At 40.2% G+C, this 16,198-nt stretch overlaps 1 pseudogene; it reads right to left on the bottom strand.

Annotated features, from left to right (window-relative positions):
• LOC128215980 (interference hedgehog-like) overlaps positions 1–13,828 on the bottom strand; it is a 33,321-nt pseudogene extending 19,493 nt beyond the window's left edge.
• Between the last annotated feature and the right edge of the window lie 2,370 nt (positions 13,829–16,198).

Genomic DNA, 16,198 nt, shown 5'->3' with positions numbered 1-16,198 from the left:
AAAAAAGTAGGAAAAAAGTAGGAGGTTTTCTGACAGAAAAGAAGGAAATAGTAGAATATTTTTTACAAAAAAAAGTAAATATGTAATTATTAATAGCTAATAACTTACCTAGAGGAGTTGTTTTTAATGCAAAATCATACCATTCTATATGCCACATTGAATATTTTAGTGAATGATGCTTGGCCGGTTTCTGTTGTTGAACTGTGTGGGTGAAAGGATGATGCACATCAAAGTGGAACATGTTGCCGCACCTTTCAACAACAGAAACCAGCCAGTTTGACATCTTTTGTTCATTTTCTGCAAATAAAACTAGCACAAAGATCAAACATTTATATTTTTCCGGAGTAGGAATAGTAGGAGTTTTTTAGAAAAAATTAGGAAAGAGTAGGAAGCTGTTAAAAAAGTAGGAATGCCAGAAGGCCTGAGAAAACTGCTCTATTATAACCGAGAAATTAAACATGAATTACATGATAAAAAAATGATTTTTTTAATATCATACATAACATCTTAATTTTTCCCCCATTTACCCATTAGCGCATGTATATGAGTTAATGTTGATTATCTACCTATTGCTGTTCAAGCCACCATTCTATAATCTGTATAGAGTCTTGGACTGGTTCAGGTGGTGGAAAGGAATGAAATTCCCTTCTTTGCTATATGTTAAATTACTCCAGTTTATCATCTATAACGTCCATATGACACAGTCATAGCCGCATCTCTGGGGTCATCTCTGGGGTCATCTCTGAATCCATCCATGAAAAATGTCCTGCAAAATATCATATAAGCCATGTAAATGTCTTCAAATGTTATATAATGAATGTGTAAACTTGAAAATACATACAAGAAGGCATGTGTTAACTTGAAAATACATACAAGAAGGCAATGTACACATCAAATGCTACATAAATAGGAAGAAAGATTGTTGATTAAGTCCCTTCACACCATTTTAAATGTGTTTTATAGACCTTTATGATAGAAACCTTTACAGGGATTTAATGCCAAGAAAAAACACTTTTCAATAGAAAATAAGGTATTTCAATATTTAAATAATGAAATACAATGCAAAATAACTTCATACAAATTGAATTATTTTTAGCATATAATTATTGTAGATATACAATTATTAGCTTCAAAATGGTGATTAAATTAAATCAAATTAACCTTATAAAATAGTGTTTATTTTCTTATCTGTTTCATCCAAAAGCTGTCACAGTTGTGATTCATTTGAGAAACTCTGGGTACTTTTTTGTAAAAATTAGAAAGGAAAGCATTTACATTCTCCATCTGCCCTTACCCCTGGGTGAAGAAATTGACAGATTCAGAAGGACTCTTATAACTAGGGATGGAAACCGGATACCAAATCGGTATCCAGATATTCGTATCAAGTATTCGAATACTATCCGGATACTCGTATAAAATTGTTTTCATAATAAGTAAATTTCCTATTATATGTCACCCACCTTCTGTTATTTGACATAATTGTCCACTTGATTTATAATTTGTCATATGGCAATTTCACTTTTTCATTCATTCTTTCTCAGTCTTTATAATTTATAATGTTATCATCAAAGCTAAACAACTCATTTTACGTCATAAAACTCATGATGAATACCACATAAACACCTCGCGAATTTGATAGTCACTTCGGCCGAGGTGGTTGCTTGGTTATATACTGCCACGTGCTTTCGAGTTTGTTATTTATCAGCATGTTTCATGTTAAATGACGCTTTGATTATTAATAGTCGATTGTAATTTTATTTCATTACATTGTTTGATTTAATGCAATACCTACAATTTCTGCGGTGCTTTGTAATGAAGGATATAATTGCGGAAAAGATAAGAAGACAACAAGAGCTGTCACAGTATGTGACGAATGCCCCCGAATGTGACATTGACCTACGAACAAGGTCAGTACATGAAAAGTTGATCTTGCCTTTACGTGTCAAATACATATGGCAAGTTATTTTAAATTGCCTCTGAACATAAAAAAATACCACCCATACTTGACAACCTACACTGTTATGTCCTTATATTTAGAATTCCCTTGTGAATAAACACTTAGTGTATCTTTCACCTAAGAGGTCGGGACATGGGTCTTGCACACGACACGTTGTCTTCGTATGTAGAACACATGTAGCAAGTGATTTTAAAATCTGTCCATAAAAGGGAAAGTAACAGCCCTGACACGACAACCTATACTCTATGTCCTTATATGCAGCACTCCATTGTGAATAAACACTAAGTGTGACCTTGACCTTTGAGGTAGGGACACGGGTCTTGCACGCGACACGTCGTCTTGGTATGTGGAACACATGTGGCAAGTTTTTTTTAAATCTGTCCATACAAGGGAAAGTTACAGCCCGGACACGACAACCTATACTCTATGTCCTTATATGCAGCACTCCATTGTGAATAAACACTATGTGTGACCTTGACCTTTGAGGTAGGGACACGGGTCTTGCACGCGACACGTCGTCTTGGTATGTGGAACACATGTGGCAAGTTATTTTAAAATCTGTCCATACAAGGGAAAGTTACAGCCCGGACACGACAACCTATACTCTATGTCCTTATATGCAGCACTCCATTGTAAATAAACTCCAAGTGTGACCTTGACCTTTGAGGTAGGGACACGGGTTTTGCACGCGACACATCTTCTTGGTATGTGGAACACATTTGGCAAGTTATTTTAAAATCTGTCCATACAAGAGAAAGTTACAGCCCGGACACGACAACCTATACTCTATGTCCTTATATGCAGCACTCCATTGTGAATAAACACTAAGTGTGACCTTGACCTTTGAGGTAGGGACACGGGTCTTGCACGCGACACGTCGTCTTGGTATGTGGAACACATATGGCAAGTTATTTTAAAATCTGTCCATACAAGGGAAAGTTATAGCCCGGACACGACAACCTGTACTCTATGTCCTTATATGCAGCACTTCATTGTGAATAAACACTAAGTGTGACCTTGACCTTTGAGGTAGGGACACGGGTCTTGCACGCGACACGTCGTCTTGGTATGTGGTACACATGTGGCAAGTTATTTTCAAATCTGTCCATACAAGAGAAAGTTACAGCCCGGACACGACAACCTATACTCTATGTCACAATATCACGCCTTGTGCAAACACCCAATTAGCAGACGATTTGTATCACATACCCGCTTCGCGACAGACACTGTTGATCACATGAAATATTTCATCTGAAAAGTTTTATGACAATTGCTATGTCTCTGCTAAGCTATTTCATTGAAATTTTAATTCTTAAACGAATATTCGAATACCCATTTTGGTATCCGAATACTTGCGTGATATTCGCTTCCATCCCTACTTATAACCCATAAGAATTCTGAAAATTCAAAAAGGCTTTCTAATCATTATGGTTCCTCAATTTGTATCTAGTCTGAAAAGCTGTCACCGCTGTGGATTCATTTTGGTACTTCTTGTAAAAATGATGTAAGGGAATCTAAGCTGCAAGAAGTCTGGCAGGGTTTACAGACTCCAGGGGCAGTATTCATAAAACATCTTAAGTCATTTCCTAACTTGAGTCAATTTCTTAAAGTTAAATAAAAAAACACATTTATTGTGTGATATCAAATTAAAGTTTCATTTTGAGTTAATTTTATGAAAATAAAGTATTTTTTTAAATTTTCATGATAAAACATCATATGACCAATGAGATACTTAAATTACAAAACTTACTTCAGATGTTTTATGAATACTGGCCCTGGAAATAAATACACAAAATGTCACCTTGCTGCTAAAGAGTCTGATATTTTTCCATGCCCTTGAGGTTCAGCTGGAGATGTTGATTCCACATAGTTGAAAAACTTGCCCAGTGCACCAGAACTACGGTATGCTCTTAATGGCAGTATCTGAAATAGGAGGGTGTTAATCTGGGAAACTGCATAGTGAAATTGAGAAAGTTCTTAACCACTAAAAAAGTGTCCATGTATGTAGTTTGAATGCAAAATGATAGTAAGTGCCAGAATCTGAATTGAAGTATTCTCAAAGAAACAAGGTTTGGTCTGGGATCTAAACTTGTATAAGTTTTGAAAAAAGTAAGCACTTTAGCAAGTGCAAAGGAGCTGTATTAAACATGTTGCTTGCTAATATTCAGGATATACCTGCTGGAATAACCAAGGAAAATGTGCATCTCACATATATGGATATTCCAGCTCCTGCAAGAAGTCATATGCAGAAACTTGTTGATAACACCTGTAGAAACACTATTAAACTCAATGACATGGCAGCCTAGTGCCAACTTGTCATTGAGCACAACCGAAAATCTAATTCACTGCAGACTTTAAGTGGATGGCTGCTATAATTCCAATCACATGGTTGCTTCATACAAATCTGGACAAGCTGCTTCTCAGGTCTATAGTGTGGCTATTGAAAATCATACAAGTCACAAGTATGTGGTGGCAATTGAACTCCAAAACAAGCTTTGCTGAGTGGTGCTTACCTGTGCAACACAAATTACGATGTTGAATGTCAAGGTGGCTATGCCCGCTGTACAGCAAAGAAAGATATACTGGTTCAAACACTGACAACTGACTGCGCTGCAAAAACTGTTAAAAAGCTGACCCTCAGTAATTCCTGGATCTAAGCAAATTAAAAAAGCCAGAGGCGCTAATTGGATCGCATAAATGTTTCCAAAATTTCGCATCCAAACTGTCTAAACAAAAAGCTGGTTTGGCACTTGCTTAGGACATATAAGCTGTTTTAGAATTATTAAAAGATTGCTAGAGATTGGTACCAGCAACATATGGGCCTGATTTACCGCTAACCTGAAGTTTGTAGAGCTTCAATCGAGTGCTACTCTGAAAACTGCAGTCACTGTCTGATAAGTCTCTCGTCCGTGATGAGAAAGGTGGCTTCAGTGACTGGCGGTACCATTCTGCATTTCTGCCCACACACGATATCAAGTTCCTGAAAATGACAGAGAATAAGAATGCACTCAAACTATACTGGAAATGCAACTCAGTGGACAGGCAGTTATGAGCATACAACTGGGCAGCCTTTATCACCCAGAGCATGACGTTACCTCATAAGGTCTTAACATCACGAAAAGTAAACTAGTTTAAGCCCCCAGTAGCCTCGTGTTCCAGAAAACTCGTGCTTGACTGACTGTTCATCTGCATCTGATAAATCTTGCAGTTCGGAAGCCGGTGCTGTCTTTACTGATATGTCCTGAACAGCAGCTGCAATAAGAATTTTTTTGCTTAAGATGTTTACAGTGTTTGACTCTAAATAAAGATGATTCACATTAAGACAAAGGTTATATTGCATAAATGTGAAGCCTGTTGAATGGGAGAGGGGTTGACCTCAATATCCCCTAAATGGGAGACATGATGTGCAATGTGTCTATCATAACATGCGAATTAAGGGTCCCCAAAAATCTCTGTAACAAAACTGACCATAGCCATGTTTGTTGATACAGCCAGTCTAAACAATACATTCTACTATATATTCTACCAACCCTTCTCTTCAAATTCATAATCACACATTTTGACTTACTCTATAAAAACCTATGGTATATCAATGCCAAAGAAATGCACAATGAAGCAAAGACGAAGGCTTGTCTGCTTTGTTAGTTGAATAAGGCACAACAATTATTAAAGACGTAATTATCGGCCATGCTTAACATGTGTGCATTGTCTCTGGCAACATGTGTACCAAGTTCCGTCTGAATATCTTGAACAGTTAACCAAGGATATGACAACTTATTTGCATCCCAACCTTTGTGGCAACACAACCTCGAACAATGTTGGCTATATTGTTACTTCTGGCCCCTATAGCCCATTTCTGTCCTGGCCTCACATCTCTGGGAAGATTCGAGTCCATGTTGTTACTTCTTCATTACGGGACAGTTACTAGAAATCATGCAGTTTTCCCCTGATGTTGATATTATCTTTTGAAGTTTTATCCTCCTGCAAGGTTTCATACATTACCTTTTTCTCCAACTAGAAAGCTAACTTTTACAAGCACAAACACATTAAAACTACACTTTCTCCACTAGCACGATTAGTATTCCCTGTAAGTCCGGAGTTTACATAAACACTACATTACAATACCTACCTGATAATCATTGCTATCTCTGTTTTTGTCCGAGATTTGACAAGATTCATACGCCCCTTGACTATGATATGCTCTTAAAACTCCTATATCAAAGCTTTATGACAAAGTACCCTACCTCTGTCATCATCACTATCCCTGCTCCACAAACCCGTCTTGTACAGTTCCCAAAGATCAGGGCAGAATCCCTTCAATCAACTTTGGCCTGTTTAGCTTTCAGCATACCATCTCTGACATACTCTCCTACCGGGTCTGAAGACAAATATTTGAATGCTCACAGTCAAAGTCATTGAAAGCAAGGACCTAATAACATACAAGTATGGTCCAGGCTGCTTTCAATACAACCTAGCTCTGAAATTATCTACTCTAAATCCATGGTGAAAATATCAAAATAATGTATCCCAACTAAATGTGTATGAAAAAGATAAAACCATGCGTTTACCACATGAATCACCACTTATGCTTGCTCACGAATCAGGAGTTAGAAATGAAGATGAAACAAAACATTGACTTATCCATGAATCAACAAGACAAAGCTTCAAGTATTACTGTACTATTAGCCAGGCAGTGTTTTTTATACAGTTCTTGAAGCATGCACAATTCTTTCTATTCTGTTTTATGGCCCAGTCACATAGCCCGGCCGATGTCCGGCATCGGTAGAGCTCGGTGGATTTTTTTGGTGCCACCGAGCTTTCCTCATCGGAAGCAGAGCTCGGTGACGTGAACGGACTCCGTCCGGACATCTTCAGGCGACCGACCGAACACCGGCCGGTGACCGTACGGAGTCTGTCTCAAAATGCGAGTTTTTTCTGCCGATGTGGCAGCAACTACCGGCCGGAGGTCGGCCGGACATCGGAAGGAATACGGCCGGTACCCGAGCAGGTAACAGGACACCGTGCGATCGCCGGCCGGGTTGTAAACGGGCTTTGAACAATGACCGGCCGATGCTCGTCCGATGTAACACGGACTTGGGTGCCGAGCTATTCCGTTCTTTCTACCTGACATTGTCAGTTCATCACTATGGCTGCACCGAGGAGACTTCGAATGGCACTGCTCGAACACGAACTGGCTCAAGTAAGGTTCCAGTACAACCTGGTCCTGGCGGCAATACTAGAAGCCGCCGAGAGGGAGCGACAGAGGACCCGCAGAAGAGAAAGACGCTGGTGGGTGCGAGAGTGGATCCTACGCAGAGCCCTTTTCGGCCAGTACGAGACTCTCATGAAGGAACTCGAGGCCGAGCACGCTGCCGACTTCAAAGCCTTCCTCCGCATGGAGCCACAGATGTACTATGAGTTGCTTAACCGAGTTGGCCCCCGCATTACCAAGAGTACAACGTAAGTTAATCCGTATTTTGCAAACAAAATTCCCTCCAAACATTGTATTCTTGCTAAGGTTTAATCATATTTCATCCTCTCCTGTTGCAGGCATCAAACCCCCTTGGACCCTGGGCTGAAGCTGGCAATCACCTTGAGGTTTTTGGCGACCGGAAGCAGGTACCACGATCTTGCGTTTGCGTTTCGTGTCCCACACAACACCATCGCCCTTTTCATCCCCGAGGTGTGTCTACGTATACGAGGATGAGATGTGGGCCACTCCCCAGACAGAAGATGAATGGCGCCCGGTGGCCGAGGGATTCGGAGACAGGTGGAACTTCCCCCACTGTTGTGGCGCGATCGATGGGAAGCACGTCACAATCAAGTAGCCCCCCAAGAGTGGCTCACTCTACTACAACTATAAAGGCTTCTTTTCTATCGTCATGCTTGCGGTGGTAGACTCGAACTACAAGTTCATCTGGGTGGATGTGGGGTCACCAGGGTCGTGTTCCGATGCCGGCATCTTTAACCGGTCGCGGCTAGAGCCAGGTCTTCGTGAGGGAACGATCGGACTCCCCCAACCGGATTCGCTGCCTAATGACGACCGGGACACACCCTACTACATGGTCGGAGACGACGCCTTCCCCCTTTGGCAATACATGTTAAAGCCCTACCCTCATCGTCACCTGGCAGGGGACGAGCGGTTCTTCAATTACCGGTGTTCCAGGGCATGCCGTGTGGTTGAAAATGCGTTTGGTATACTTGCCAATCGCTTCAGATGTCTTCTAACAACCCTGGAAATGAGACCGTCGACAGTTACTAAGACCGTCATGGCCTGCATGACCCTACACAACCTCATGAGGACTCGTTACCCCAACATCCAGAATGGCGATCTCGACCGGGAAGATGAACAGGGCCAGTTCATCGCGGGTGCATGGCGAGACCAAGCCGTGCTCGAAGATGTGCAAGCCGCAGGGAACGGACCATATATATATACTAGCAGAGATATCCGGCCGGGTTACGGCCGAGTTCCGGTCGAGTTCCGGCCGAGCATCGGCCGGTGTCCCTTACATCGGTCAGCCACCGGTACTATACTTTCCAAGGCTCTGTCCCACATCGGCTGGAGCTCGGTCGGAGCTCGGCCGGTGTCCGTTAAAAAAAACTCGTCCTCTGGTTGTCTCAGATGCACGGGACACCGGCCGATACTCGGCCGTGCACCGGCCGACGTGTTTTCCGATGTGGTTACGATGGGGCTGCGATGAGGGAGCTCGGTGAGAGCCCGGTGAAATTTAGCTCCGAAGTTAAAATTTCACCGAGCTGCCACCGATGCGGTTTTAAGCAACAAACGCCACGGATGTCCGGCCGGTGTCCGGCCGGTGTTCGGTGAAAATCGCATCGCTGGCTCATCGGAACCTCATCGGCCGGGCTATGTGACTGAGTCATTACTCATTACCTTAATGTCATCTTCCCCATGGCAGGTTGGCAGTCTCCTTCCCCGCGGCAGGTTGGCTCCTCCTCCCATGCTGTCTTCAGATACTTGGTAGGCCTTGCCCGGCTGTACCCCCTTCTATAGAGGCTTTACAGTTGTGTACACCTCATCTCTGAAAATACACACAAGGCAAACCGAGTGATTAATAATCAACTACATTCAATTAGCCTTAAATAGATCTTTTGAATATGCCTTTAAACAAAGAGTTATGACTAAGTCATCAGGGGGTGTAGTTGAAATAATTCTATAAATGTTATAGATAATAAATAAATTTACTAGGTCTGACTCGAGATGACATACCGGCACGGTAACAGACAGTTCTGCTAGGTGAGGCAAAACATCAGCCAGTCATGTGAAGGGACATCACATCATGGATGGCAGGCACTTCATCAACATAGTTGTTGTCTTGTCTTCACATCAATCTTACATCCTCCACCTCTAACAATTGCAGTATAGGTTCCTTCAGCACATTCTGAAATAACAAACATAATTTTGGGGTGCTAAATATGGGAAATAAAATATTTCAAATAGCACTTACCCGGTACTTAGTTTTTCATCACCAGAAATAGTTTAGGGATGACTTGCAAGCTTTAAACCTGCAAATTCACTAAGGGAATTAGCTATCAATTTACCTGTATTTCCCTCAAGCCACTTGTCCTGACAGGGCTCTTGTCATAAAAATCCTTAACTTGGGGAAGGTATGGTACAACTGGTCTGCTTTCTAGTTTACAAAAGGCAACATGGACAAGAACTCCCATCAGCCAGCCTCATCCTTCAGATACCCGAGTGTTAAATACAGAAAATGTAATACTGCATAATTAAGAAAACAACCATAGTATTTTTAAATGGTATTCATATACAAATATGATTGACAACATTTAGTAACTATGTACCTGATGTAGACAATCATCTCAATAATGACAGAGACATATGTTGTCTCATCCACCATAATGACAATATACCATGGGGATTTCCTGATATCTTCCAGGAGGGTGTCCCTCAGCAATCGCCCAATAATTAGCACTGCTTCCTGGATGAGCCTCTGCCATTCCCGTTGTCATTGGTGCCTTTGTGAAGGTTGGCTAGGATGTTGACTCCCTGCAGCTAGCCTGAAAAACATTCCATCACATTGTTGCAAACAAGATTTCATTGTCTAAGCTAATTACATGTACATGGTACGTGCTAATTCTTTGTGTAAAGAATAACAACTAATATTAATTTATTTATGACAGTTGTAATATATGTTCAATGTAAGTGCAAGAAATTAATTACTTCAATTATTCATGCCAAGAAATACCAGCCAATTTTTCCAAAAGTTTACACGAGAGTCAACTTCAGCTACACATTAACCCCTAATTGACCGAGAATCTAAGGTTCAAATTCTTGTGTTATCATGTCTTGGGAATTGCTGCGGTTTGGGTCAAGATTTGGAAAAATTATGTATTTAATTTTGCTAAGAAAAACATGAAGAAATATCAAGTGTTATACATAATTATTGACAAGTTAAACTTAATGTAAACTTATACATAAAATATGTTGTTGTTTTTTACTGAGAAACATTAAACTGTTTTAAACATGTGGCAGCTGTTAATTAAAATAGTACGCTTATTACAACTGTTTTATTTGGAATGTAAATGTAACCTAAATTGATTTATATGAATCTGGTCGTTTCATAGGTAGAATTGTATTTATTGATTTTACAATGGAAGCTTGATTGATTTCGCATTTTATAAAAGATATGAATACTCCTTTAATTATTCAGTTTAAAAGCTTTGTTGTTCACTGTATTATTTTTAATAAAATTTGTTAGTACATTTGAACCCAATTGACTCGAACTCATAGGGACCGGCGAACATACATCCAGCCTCGGATAATTCGAGCCAAGCGGAAATGCTTACCTTTAGTATCATGAAACATTTTCCGGCCAACAAGGAATTGGAGCAAAACGAGTTAGACCCAACAGAATTCTACTGTATATGTACACAACATGAATTATACAATCGAAACTTGAAAATATATCATATTGGTGAAACTGAACTCTGATCGAATGTCAAATCTACTTCAATTGTGTTTACATCATCAAGAACACATTCTGGGGCTGCCATTGTGAATTCATTTTCGTATTACCGTGAGATGCATCTTGCATTGTCTTCATACCTTGATCGGTGTAGGAACAATTATTTGGGCCGACATAAAATCATTATCCTTAAGTGACTCATTTCCTGAATAATATTGTGCCCCTCCCCCCCCACCTCTATAAATAATAAAATGACTCTCCACGATTGTGTCTGTAAAAAAGTATATAACCCCAAACAGAACTGATTATGTTTTATTGAAGTTTAAATAAATATATTAATTTAACATGTTTGGTCATTTAATGTGTGCGCTTCAAGTCTTAGTAATACAGTTGGTAATGCTGCAGTTTTTGCTGTTCATACTACCACTACTGTCATCACCACCGCCACAACACCACCGCCGCCACCCGGAGCACCGCAACCACCAATATGCTTCCCCTGAAACCACTGACACAGCTGATTATATTGTTGTTGCTGCCACTTCTACAGCTTCAGCTATGACTCCAACTACTAACTATCCAATTTACTACTTGTACTGCTGTTAATCTCACGATAATCAACTATGAAGTTGTGGATGAAGGGACTACATTTGTGTGTCAATGCGAAGGCCCTTCATTTATTTACTTATAATGATGAAGGCACGTAGTAAAAATAAGATTTTTTCCGAAGATTTTCGACATCCACTAAAAAAAGACTCCCCTGTATCATTTTATGTCATGCACATGGATCAAATATAAGTTTAAACATATTAATATATACATGTATTTTATAACGATTGTGAACAAAAACAATAAATCAATTGCTCTTGTTGGAACGATTTAACGCGAGAGTGTGATCTTGTTTAGTGGTGGAAATCGGAGAACGCGGTGATAAAACAAATGTCCCGCCCTATACCAAACTCACATGCGCCCACGACGGGAATCAAACTTGGGGTCGTCTTGGTGAGAAGTGAGCGCACTTACCAGTGCACTGACTGGACAACCAACCAAGTAGTCAATAAAGTGTGACCCATGGGCCATTTTTTCTAAAGAATAATGACTGGGTCATAATTCTATTAGGGTTTACAACCTTACACTGGCCAAATCCTAATAGCCTCTTATACAACAATACAGTAATGAATTTGATAAAACAATCGACACAATCTAAGCTAAAGGTGCTATTTCAATACATTTAGATGTTGTGGCGTTAAGAAATATAGAAAGATTTATCTGTACTTGATGTTTTCAATCTTTAAACATAACTTAAATGCCTAGATTAGAGAGTTAAACTCCATTGTCAATGAGACTCTTAAACTACATCAAATATTTAATACTTAGTTAATTACTGTATAGTTCAGAAAATCATGTCTATATTCAGTACTAAACCATTATTGAAATGTTTGTGTTATGCTTGACAAGTATGAAATATAAAGATTGAGATGAAGCGTAAAACCTGAGAATCATGCTCTATTCCAAAAACTGACCAGAGACATTTCTCCCATGCGATTCATACTGGGCGTAATGCACCAGTCACTTGTAACCACGGCACCCCCCATGTCCGGGGAATAGGCGGGACTTTGACTTTCGGTCAAGCCAACCGCGGGTAAAATCTCCGCCCTGCGGGAACGAACTGATGGTTAAACACCGGCCAAATGCCCCCGCACCCTAGTCCAAATAATTGTACGTTGACGGATTTTTTTTAGATTTTTGATATGGCAAATCCTTCACGTACAAATTGTTTAGTATCAAAAGTGGGTAGTTGTTCCGATCAGGATTCCGGGTTAAAGCATATAGCGTCTATAAAATATCATAAAAACAAGAAATATTACCAGATAATGTTATTTTATATTAGTTCCATACACAAAAAAATAAATATCCAACTTGTAATTATGAGTTTGACGACTTTTCTTCATTTCATTCTGTCAAAACATAACGATATATACATGAAGGGCACCTGCAAGGCTTTAGGGCACAGTTTTAAATCGCTCGGAACATTTCGGCCATGGCCGAGTTGTTACGATTGTATAACGAGGTCTATCACGAAGCTTTGTCGGAGGCGGCCGAGCTATTACGATTGTATCGAGTTGTTCCCCTTCGCATAATTGTTGTCTGTGTCAGTCGACTTTCGTTTTATTGGAAAGGTAAACAACTTGTTTTAATGAATTAAATGCTTGTTTAGTGCAAAATAACATTTCACTTACATGGTAAAGTATGAATATAACTCTTTATGATCAATTTCAACCATAAAATACTTCACTTAAAACAATTTCAATATTTTTAAAACACCCCCGTTTTTTGCACATTCCCGTTTAGACGTTAGGGATTGGAAGAATCCCGTATAACACGTCTATTATTTTAGACTACCCCGCACCCCAGAAACTCTATATGAGGCCCAATCTGGGCTTAATTTGGCGCTATGACAAAACCACCGCAGTCACCCAGCCCTGCGGGGCCACCTGGAAAGTCAAAACACAGCCCTTTTCCCCCGGCTATCCCCGGACCTGGGGGGACCATGGTTACAATTGACTGGTGCATAATGGCCATTAAATTTCGATGATTAAGCTATTAGCAGATAACGGAAAAAAGTTGTCTGGAAAATCACAAAACCATTCACTGGAACATTAAATATGACAGGGTAATGCAGGCTTAGCCCCTCAAAACACGGGTTTCCTTCTTAATCGAAAATTGGATAGGATTTCTTGGCATGGTAAATTACGCCCATAAAAGAACAGCCAATCAAAATTAAGTTTGAACGCAATAACCCATTATTATAAAATTGCAGCAAATACATACAGTACATAGAAATTGTCAAAGTACATTACGCCGTAAATAAGTATGTACATTGTATTTTAAAGCTGAAATCATGCGATGATGAGAAATCTCTACTTTTATGACAGGAAATGAATACCTTATAACTAGGGGAGGCAATCGTGGGGCGGTTATATTACACTTATCACACTGGGATCTGGTCATACTTACCTAACGCTATAATTAGATACTGCATATTTTGCTTTCTTTGAAATACAGATAAGTACGATCGAATATCAGAATGTTCAAATGAAGTTTCAATTAAATATTCACCTTCCATGATCGCCTTATTCATTTCAAAGTGCAACTTCGTTCGGATATTTTAGACAAATGCCATATACTGTAGACAGCAAAAAAAAAACACGAAAAAATAATATTTAAAAAAAATGTAAGCGTGATTTGAGTGTAGCGTATGATTTTTTTTATCGAAACGAGAATACATTTTTCTTTCGAAAAAGGCAAATACTCTCCTCCGGAAACTAGATTCCTGATTGGTGTACTCAACAGTGAGCGTGAGTCCCAGCCCTGTCATTGACTAACTTGTGTAATACTGATAGATAGATATATTGCAGTTCTCTCCGATATTGAAGCCCCTTATAGCCCAGTCAAAGCGTCACAATCTGACCGCACTATACAAGAACGTCGTGGCACGTGGTATACCGTGGTTGTGACACAATATGTAAACATAACGCGTCCTGACGGCTAGTACGTTTTTTTGTTTATTGACTCGTTGTGCTGCCGGTATGCTAGGTCGTGACCCCGCTGCACCCTCATTTCTTTGTCACGTTATGACACGCGGTGTCACTATGTTATACGTTGAAACACGTTGCATTACGTTATATGCTGCTGTTTGCTACGTTGTACGAGGTTGTGTTATGTTCCAGTCACATTCAGAGACTCATGATAGCACGTTATCTGACATTGCGTTATGCTCTATATGCATATATTCGTAGTTGACTCTGTTATGAGTGAAAACAAAGTAGAAGCACTTCAGTTTAATTTAAAAACCAAACACACATAGTTGCACTGTACATCCACTAAAAGACTTAAGAATCGTAGAAGAATTAACAGAGGCGGTAATCACGTGGTTCATTGTTTTGATACCAAGCACTAAAAAAATGCTGCGCCCCGTGAGACGGTATGCATTTTCTCTCCATAATTAAACAATTAAATTTCCTGAAATCGACCATGTTCCAGCGCCCAATTTTCCCTGTAATATAGTACCTTCATTTTGTCAGACAGTTCTGTAGTTTACTTGGAATGCATGTTAAATGTTATGTGTTAGTGGCAATGCGTTCCAAATGTAAAATAATGTGACAGCCATGTAACAATGGGCTAATTAATGTATGGTTCAAGATCCATCCAAGAACTTGAGGAAAAAACTTTCTGTTTTTCAGTGACACTAAACACATTCCAAATGATAAACCATTATAAGACCGGAAAGAACCGTACATGCAACATGCTCAAACAGTGCGTAATTACAGGTCATAACAGGTCTGACACAACGGTACGTTATTTCTCGAACGAAACGAGAGAAGAAACAAAATAAATATAATTACATGTACATGTATAATGTCATGAGAACAGTTTTGCACACTCATAACACAAATATATATGTTAACTCACCCGATATTTAAGTCACCCCCAGATAACGAGGAAGCCGTGATTCATCTATGACAGCCGTGATTCACCTACGATAGCTAGGAAGTCGTGATTCATCTGTAATCACGAGGAAGTTGTTATTCACCTCTGATAACAAGGAGTCGTGTTTCACCTGCGATAACGAGGAAGCCGTGATTCAGGTGTGATAACGAGGAAGCCATGTTTGACCAACGATAACGAGCAAGCTGTGATTCACCAACGATCGCGAGGGAGTCGTGATTTACCTGCGATAACGAAAAAGTCGTGATTCATCAACGATAACGAGGAAGCCATGATTCGCCAACGATCGCGAAGTGGTCGTGATTCACCAACATTAACGAGGAAGCCGTGATTCACCAACGATAACGAGGAAGCGGTGATCCACCAACGATAACGAGGAAGCCGTGATTCACCAACGATAATGAGGAAGTCGTGATTCACCAACGATCGCGAGGGAGTCGTGATTCACCTGCGATAACCAACGATAACGAGGAAGTCGTGATTCACCTACGATAACGAGGAAGCGGTGATTCACCAACGATAATGAGGAAGCGGTGATTCACCAACGATAATGAGGAAGCGGTGATTCACCAACGATAACGAGGAAGCGGTGATCCACCAACGATAACGAGGAAGCCGTGATTCACCAACGATAACAAGGAAGCCGTGATTCACCAACGATAATGAGGAAGTCGTGATTCACCAACGATCGCGAGGGAGTCGTGATTCACCTGCGATAACCAACGATAACGAGGAAGTCGTGATTCACCAACGATAACGAGGAAGCCGTGATTCACCAACGATAACAAGG

Source organism: Mya arenaria, chromosome 14 (genome assembly GCF_026914265.1).
Source record: "Mya arenaria isolate MELC-2E11 chromosome 14, ASM2691426v1".
NCBI classification, from domain to species: domain Eukaryota; kingdom Metazoa; phylum Mollusca; class Bivalvia; order Myida; family Myidae; genus Mya; species Mya arenaria.
Note: the sequence above shows the minus strand (reverse complement) of the source record. Positions and strands in the feature narration are given on the sequence as shown.